The 9,152-nt window shown below is 37.9% G+C and overlaps 1 pseudogene; it reads right to left on the reverse strand.

Moving 5' to 3' along the window:
• Nucleotides 1-717: 717 nt before the first annotated feature.
• Nucleotides 718-3,190, reverse strand: LOC102490350 (muskelin-like; annotated as a pseudogene).
• Nucleotides 3,191-9,152: the final 5,962 nt, after the last annotated feature.

Consider the following 9,152-nt stretch of genomic DNA (forward strand, 5'->3'; position numbering starts at 1 on the left):
GAGAATGGAGGAGAAGGGATTGCGGCGTGACCATCCCCCCTGGAGGGTGATTTCTCACTTTCTGTCTCTCTGTATCTCTCTGTCTGGTGAGCACAAGCACCCTATAGTGAAAACCTCTCAAAAAAAAAAAACCTTAAAATATCAAAATTACTCCATTTACACATATTTAATTTTTTCTTTAGCCATTAAACCTTGACTACTGGTCAAACCAAGATACTAAAGAAACTAGTCAATAATCTATTTACCTGCTAATTACTTTTATGGCATATTAGATATTCACCATAACTCATATAACACATGTCAGCTATTTCATGAAACTGGCAGTATTAAGACAAATGCTGAGATAGGAGTTAGACCTCATTTACAGGTAGATAAACTAAGGACTCTGAAAGGAAGTAACTATATTTTTCTTCTTAACTAAGTATCTCTGTTTTTCCTCTATGGTCTGGTTAATATACAATATACAACACATTTATTTTTTATTTGTTTAAGTGGAAAGTATATCAATTTCACTTGATTAGCCTAATTTAGGAATACGGTGAGGAGAATGGGGTTGAGGTCAGGTATGAAGGAAGAGGGTTAAAACTTGTGATGATAAAGATTCCTTCAAAACTCTGGTGCAGACCTCAGTCACTGCAGCTTAACTGTAGATTGAGTTGCAATCCAAAATACTGACAGCAGACTCCTGTTCTCTACTTGTGTGTATAGCCTCTTCCATTATAGAGTGATGAGGTCTACCGGGTAGCCTTTAGGAGGAGTCATCCTGTCAGGGAATAAATTGACTAAGGTGTCAAAGAGTTGAGTTTTTTGAGCATAGATGTGATCCACATCTAAAAAGCCAAGAGCTGTAAAATTGGAACCAGATTTGAACAGAGCTGAAGCTATTAGCTGAAACTCTTGTCTCTTCTGGGTCTGAATGGTCCACAGTTATATAAATATCATTTTGTAAATATTTCAGAGCACTGAGGGGATCCATTTGGGCCTTTTCTTCAAACCTGTGTTTTCTTATGAGGTACTTGCAATGCTTCAGTAAGGAATCTTTTGAAGGTTTACACAACTTCAGTGATCAAAAATCATCTAATCTCATCTTTGGAGAACAAGATTTTCCTGAATTCCCACCAAATGAAAAATGAATCTTGTGTAACTCGTCATAGACACACTGATGAGCAAATCTTGGACATAGCTCTTCCTCCTAAAGACTTTTACTTGGGTTATCCTTTGCAGCTTGATCATTCTTATAGACGCAAGACCAACTATTCCTTATAATGCCATAAATGAAGAATGAATTTCTGACATTCTCTTCCCTTTTCTCTTTGTCTTTGCTGAGTCCAGATAAAACATGTATTTCATACAATTCTGAATCTATGGTTGATCTCTGTGTGAATCCTGTCATTGGAACCATCCCAATCTTTCTTGGTGTCATTTGATATTATTTCTACATGATCAGAGTCCACATCATAGCTAAAGAAATCATTCAGGAAACCAGCAGTTAGCGTAATGGCTATGTTGCTGGACTCCCACGTAGTCAACCACGGTTTGCATCCCGGACCCGGTGGCTTAAAACTCAGCCAGGCACGTGTGCATACGTGTCCAAGATCCTGAGAGGAGAATGGAGGAGAAGGGATTGCAGCGTGACCATCCCCCCTGGGGGGTGATTTCTCACTTTCTGTCTCTATGTCTCTCTTTGTCTGTCTGGCGAGCGCACGTGCCCTATAGCAAAAAAATATCTCCAAAAAAAAATCATTCAAGAAGGTCTTCGATTGCTGACCACCAAATACACACGAGCAACAATTTTTTGAGTAAAATAGCATGCAGTATACTATCCAAGACTGGATATCCTCAGGTCCAGCATTACAGGAGTCTTCTCAAAGAAGTTTTCAGGTTTGATATCAACAGTTGAAAGCAAACACTCACTGAATTGTGGTTCACTGGTTCTGCTGTCATCTACGCTGCCATTACATGTCAAAATTCTACCACCAAAGGTGTAGATCATATGTTTTTCTGAGTCCATACACATATGATGATCAAACACCAATTTCAGCCCTCCATCAGCAGCAGTATCCTCATTTAGTAACATCCATGTGTTTGTGTCAATGCTGTAACAATAGAAACCACTTTTCAGTGATTTGCTGTTCCTCACAGAGGAGTCCAAGTAACACCCCAATGTGTAGATTTGCCTCCATTGAATGTCTATGCATATTTTATGACATGATCTGGCACTAGGACCATTGTCTTTCTCAGTGTCTCTAGAGATACATGTCTACTGGTTCTCCTTCACACTGTATGTCCAGAAGTCAGCAAGATCTTGTGTTCCATCCCAGCCATGAAACAAATAAACAGTCTCTGTTTGAAGGTCAATAGCCATTTGATGCCCCTTTCTCATTCTTGGTCAGTTATCTTCTCCATTACCTTTGGTGTTTTGGGGAATAATTTGGCTCCATCATGACTTATACTCTTGTTGACTGATATACTGATTGAACAAGGCATCATTCACAGCTTTTTCAATAAGCTCTTCACAAGCATCAAAATCACCCTTCAACACCAATTTGTCATGCAGATCTGTTAACATGGGATATTCCAGTGAAATCTTGGTTTTCTTCTGCAGTAATTCAAAAGCGTCTATATAATTGTGCTGTCTGAAGTGTTTTAGGCAAAAATGAATGACTTTCTGTTCACAGTACTTGCTATACCAGTTGAGACAGGGTTGTACTACATCAGGGTCATCAATACCACTAAGTTCAACATACCAGATGCTAAAGTTAAAACTGGGTGCCCAGGATAAAAGTTGATCTATTTTAATAAACCGACAAGGGAATATCTGTTCATCAATTTTATGCTTCAAAGTGAATGTTTCTTTGTTATAATCATTCTTTATACCACTGGACAATAACTCTGTCATATTTTCTTCATTCATTCCTCCCAAGACTTTGAATTCCTTCAAATTGTACACATGAGTTTTCTCATATTTTCTAAATGTGATATTCTGAACTATAACAGGCCTTTCAAGCTTCAGAATCAAGTACTGGGGAGGATAGTTGCTTTCTGAAGACTATCTTGAAGACTGGTCATTTGGTTTATCCACTAAAATGTTCTCACGAAGGTAGGTGAAGGAAAAAGAGCTCCACTTGTGTAGCGCATAGGGCAGAAGCCGGCACTCAGGCATCACAACAACAGCCCTGCAAGCCACCATCTTGTCAGCCTACACCCCTTCTACATGTCTCTAAAGAACTTATGACTCCTTGATGATGAGACTGGAGATAGGCATACTGAACACACAGATAGGGTAAAGGCCTAAGATGGAGCCACAATGGCTAAGTTTTCACAGTCAAAAGCTGATTGCATTGGGATTCAAAGCAATTGTAGCTAAGGGCAATAGTTTCCATTTAGTAACTATATTCTAACAAGAAGTACACAATACTGTGGTCTAATAATCACATGAAAAATAGGGTAATAAATCACTCAGACTATCACATTACCTAGCCAATAAAATCCTAGACAAAAATATATGTTGGAAATTGTAAAAATCTTTATCTGCTAAAGTTTTCCTTTTTTATCTTCTTTTTTTTAAGTTTTCCTTTTAACATATTTGAAGGCTTCTTTAGGTTTTGCTTGAGTCACATGAACTTTAAAAGCATTTAGATTAATTTGACTTATTTAGTTATAAGTCAACCTGAGCAGAATTACTTACGGACTTTTATTATATAAAATTCAATATACAACAAGTACAGATATATACACACAAACACAAAATTTCATTGTAAAAGGGAGTTAAGGCAATTGGGAATTGCTAGAAAGGAATGAGCAAAGATTTGATCTCCCAGAGCACAAAATAAGCTTGAGGTCTTTAAAGTAGGTTGTAGCCTCCCTTTTACTTTTATTATGGAAACAGATGAAGGGGATAAGGAACCCCAAAACTTTAGAAGATAAAAATAAGTGGCTCCCATATCAATTAATAAATCAATTAAATTACCCATGATGGTTAGAGTTATCCGAAGCTCAGCTAATGCAGTGGAGCCAGATTCAATGCTGGGGCCATCATTTTAAGATCTGGAGGAGGCAAAGGGCTCTTATTGTCCTTGATTGAGGGGGGTTCAGGTAAGTCCCCCTGGAGCCTGAAATATTCCTTCAATTGTGGAGGTCACCATTTGAAAGGCTTTTTATTGTTGTTGTTCACAGGGCTGCTACCAGTCTTGTTCCTTTTTCTCTATTCACCTATCCTAATCACAATTATTAAAGACCTTGAAGGTTAAGTCTGAGTTTAGGTTGTGGGATCTGATGGCCCTTTTATAACTTTTGTAGCTTAGACCAAATATCAGAGACCAACCAGGAGATGAAATGCATTATGAAGATAGATTAGCCTTCCTTGGAGTCTGGATCCAAGTTAATGTAGAAGTGAAGGGATTCTGCAGGCCTAAAAAGGAAGAGAGCAGGGTTTTCATCTGGGATCTGGTCAATTTATTTAACCTTATTATAATCGATGGGCTTAGTGTGACCCATTTCATTCTTTAATAGGCAAGGGAGCATGTGGTCTCACAGTCTACAAACTATAGACTCATGATGATAGTTCCAATGAAGAACAGCTCAGGGGCCAGAGGCATAAACATTGGTCTGCCTAAAATCAAGATAATCTCCATATTCTCTTGCTTTAAGCCAAATACAGTCTCTCTGTTTGGGATTAGTAAAAGAAGAGAAAGTTATGTAAATGTCCTGCCAGGATAAATCGTAAGACAGAGTGAGATATTTAAACTCCTTAGGAAATTTAGATGAATTGAGAGAGAAACTGCTGAGATTGACTTCAATTCAATTTGAGGGAAGGATCAGACTTGAAAAGGGAACATGGATTCAGATAATACCTGAAACTTCACAGAGCAGTAATAGAAGCATGGGGCTAATAGAGGTTAGTGGGTAGAATAAGAATGTTTGACTCCAGATCTTGTTGTGGGGGAGAAGAAAGGAAAAGGTGTCATCTGGGGTTTTCCTTTAAAGAGATGGCCACAGCCTCATAAGAGAAAGAATATAGAGCAGAGGGGACATAGGGAGAGTTTGTGGGGATGGTCTAAGGGTTGAAATGAGAAGAATCCTCCACAAGGACAGAAAGGCAATGGCAGAGAAGAAGGATTTTAAAAGTGTCACAGGATTCGCAAATAGAGGGATAGGCATGTAGAAAGAAAAAAGCCTGGAGATAGAAGCTTCAAACTCTTTGCTCTTACATTAGAGAAAATTATTGAGATTGTGAAGAATTTGGAAATAGAAAGTGTCATTTTCTGGCCACTGAGAACCATTATCAAGCTTGTATTGAAGCCAGATCAACTTACAGAAAATGATAGCACAGTGGGACTTGATTTTACCTCCATGATTCAGCATGTGGAGGTTCTTTAGGAGACAAGTCAGAGGGATGTCCTTTGGAATATGTGGTTGTATATTGTCCCTGGTGGGAGTAGTGATAGGACAAAACATCCAGGGGGAGAATTTAGTGGACAGAGTTCCTTAATCTAAAAATTCTCTCTGACAGTGAGAAATGGACCACACTTGAAGAGGGGAACCTCTCAGTTCAAGGAGATCAAGAAGGGTCCTGGTCCCAAACAGAGGAGGAGGATGTTGACCTAGAACTAGGATTTTTCCATGAGGGAACCTGGTTCCTGTGTGATACTTCTGAGTGGGGGTCAAAATTCTCATCACTCATTCTCTGGTGTATGTACCAGATAATTCTAGCAAGGGTCGAGGTTCTGCTTAAAATGACTGTCTCAAGTGAATCTTCCCATGTTTCAGCTCCAAAATTTTATGGTTCAGAATAAGACTCACGATATGGTCATCTGAAAAGAAAAATGAAAGTGTATTGAAAAAGTGTGCCTGGGGTTTAAAAGCCAGGGGTACTGAAGCCCCACTTTTAGCTACTTTGAAACGCACATTAAATTGCCACCTACAGGTGGGGAGGTAATAGAAAGATGGAAGGTGAGGAATAGAAAAAATATTTAATTGACATGAAAATGAAGAAAAGTGGATTAAAAAATAGGTAACAATTTTTGTGAAACGGATTTTTAGCTCCTCTTACCACACAGATGAAACAACAATGTGAAATAGTACATATACTAATCTGTATGTAGCTGCATTTATCTCTGTATCATAACATTTTGTAAATCTCAAATATGCACAATAAAATTTATTTTTAAAAGCAAAAAAAAAGAAAAATGCACCTACTATATAGTTGTTCTACTGTGTTGTGGTACTCTAGACTACAACCCTTACATCTACTTGCAGTTTTTAATACTTTCTTGTAGTGCTTAGTCTGGTTTTGGAGTCAGGTTATTTTCAGCCTCATAAGTATTTTCCCCTCACTAATTTTTTGAAAGATGGGTGAAAAGGTGGTGTAGCAGTTAAGGTGCTGGACTCCCATGTGGCCTACTACAGCTCAGCTCTCGAACCCAGCAGCTTCAAAACTATGCTGGGCACATGTGCCTGCATGCCCAAAATGCCAGAAGGAGCATGAGGGAGAAGAGACTGCAGTGTAAGGGACTGCAGTGTAGCCATCCTCCCTGGGGAATTATCTCTTACTTTCTCTCTCACTCTCTCTCTCTCTCTCTCTCTGGTGAGCACATTAGACCTATAACAACAACAAAAACAAACAAACAAAAAAAACCATTGAAACCATTTGAGAATGTTTGGTGCTCTTTCTCTTTCTTGTTTAATTTAGAGCACGTCTACTCACTGAAGAGAGCAATAAAGAAATAGGAAAAGTGAAGACTCACCTCCGTGAAAGGATGGTTATACCACAATCTTTTCTTCTCCATTCTTTTCTCTGCATTTTGGGCATGCACTCACACATGCTCAGAGTGTTTTCTAAGTTGCCAGGTATAGGATTTGAACTGCAGAATTGGTCAAGTGGGATCCAACTGCCTTAATCCCCATGCTATCTGCTGGCCCAGTGCTATTTCTTTAAATGTTCAGTAAAATTTACCTGTAAAGTCATCCAGTGCTGGACATTTTGGAGGGATGTTTTCAATTAATGATTTAACCCCTAACTGTTCAGGACCAGTGAATGGCATAATGGTTATAGCCCTGGACTTCCACATAGTTGACTATGGATCAAGTCCTAGACCCAGCAGCTTAAAACTAACACCAGGCACATGTGTGTGCATGCCCAAATTCCTGAGAGGAAAATGGAGAAGGGATTGCAGCATAGCCAAACCCCCACAGGAGTGATTTCTTGATTTCAGTCTCTTTGTTTCTCTCTGCCTCTCTGGTGAGCACACAAATCCTAGAGCAAAAATCTCTCTTCAAAAGCAAACCTATCTGTTCTTATTTTCTATTTCTTTATAATTAAATGTAGTAGATTGTTTGATTTGAAGAATTTTTCCATTTCATCTATGTTATCCAATTTGTTTTATAATTATTCATAGTACTTTGTTATAATCCTTTTATTTCTGTAAATTTAGCAGTAATTTTCCCTCTATATTTCTTTATTTCTTTTTAAATATTTATTGTAATTTATGATATACATGAAATCATTACACATATTTGAAGGTTAAAAAATGACCTTTGAGAAGGGACCAGAAGTTAGCATAATGGCTATGTCGTTGTACTCCCATGTAGTCGACTGCTGTTCGAGTCTCGGACCCAGTGGCATAAACTCACGCTGGGCACGTGTGCGAGTGTGTCCATGATCCCGAGAGGAGAATGGAAGAAAAGGGATTGCGGCATGGTCATCCCCCTGGGGGGTGATTTCTCCCTTTCTGTCTCTCTGTCTTTCTGTGTCTCTCTGGCGAGTGCACATGCCCTATAGCAAAAACCTCTCAAAAAAATTAAAAAAAGACCTTTGAGGGACCAGCAGTTGGCTTAATGGCTATGTCACTGGACTCCTATGTAGTCGACCACAGTTCCAAACCTGGTGGCTTAAACTCATACCAGTTGTGTGTGCGTGCATGCCCAAGATTCCAAGACGAAAATGGAGGAGAAAGGATTGTGGTGTGGCCATCCCCCCGGGGGCATGATTTCTCACTTTCTGTCTCTGTGTCTCTCTCTGTCTTTCTGGTGAGCACAGGTACCCTATAGCAAAAAGCTCTCCAAAAAAGAAATTATGTTTGAAAGCATGCCTATGAGATGTAATAAACAAATTGAGGATATAAACATAATCATCACTTTTAATATTTAACATTACATTGTGAACATTCAAAACCTGCTCCAATGATTGTTCTGCAAGTATATACTGAGTTTCTATGACATTCTTTATTGTGAGATACAGTTCTAAAGGAAAATGTATTGACTAAAAATCAGGTAACAAACAATCTTATAAATTAAAAAAAGTAATCTTAACATAGTCAATGAAAGAATAATTTGTGGGAAGAAAGGAATCAAAGAGAAAAAGAAAGAAGTAAAACATTTAAGGAACAAAATAATGGAAAATTATCTGTTGATTATAACATGTATGATAATATCTTTAACTGGATTAATATGCAGTGTATTCATGTTGGGAAATTTTATTTTATAAGCTGTAATGATATACAGTGATTTAATGCATAAAATAAAGTATTAAATTAAAATTTTAAAAAAGAAAGAGAATTTGTAATTTCTATATAGAGAACTATAGGAGATAAAAATTGATAACCTGAAAAAAATCTATAAGTATCAATCTTTGGTCCAGTTAGAAATAGGTAAAATTGTGTGTAACAATAGTTTACTAGGAAGAGATAGAAAAGAACACTTTTACTCACATACTGTGAATTCTTCTAAGGTCATAATACTTTACAACACATAAACAAGTCCTCAGGGCCAGAAGATCGTCCTCATGGCTGACCACGATGTGAGTCTTGGACTCAGTGATTTGAAACTCACACATATGCCTATGGTCCCAAGATCCCAGGAGGAGAATGGAAGAGAAGGGATTGTGACATGCCCATCTCCCCAAGGATGTGATATCTCACTTTCCCTCTCACTGTCTCTGTCTGTCTCTCTCTCTGTGGTGAGTACACATGCCCTAAGCCAAAAACATGTATTAAAAAAAGGAAAGATGTTCTCAATAAAAAAAAAAGATCAAACACAATTAGAGATTATTAAAAATGAAGACATGGTAAAGCCAGTAATTTGGTGATTTATAGGTTTTATAAAGTTCTTGAATTTGACTATTTTTAAAATTTTATTCCAAAGAAAAACTCAGA

The sequence above is a fragment of the Tupaia chinensis genome, unplaced genomic scaffold, assembly GCF_000334495.1.
Source record: "Tupaia chinensis unplaced genomic scaffold, TupChi_1.0 Scaffold146525_1, whole genome shotgun sequence".
NCBI lineage: Eukaryota > Metazoa > Chordata > Mammalia > Scandentia > Tupaiidae > Tupaia > Tupaia belangeri.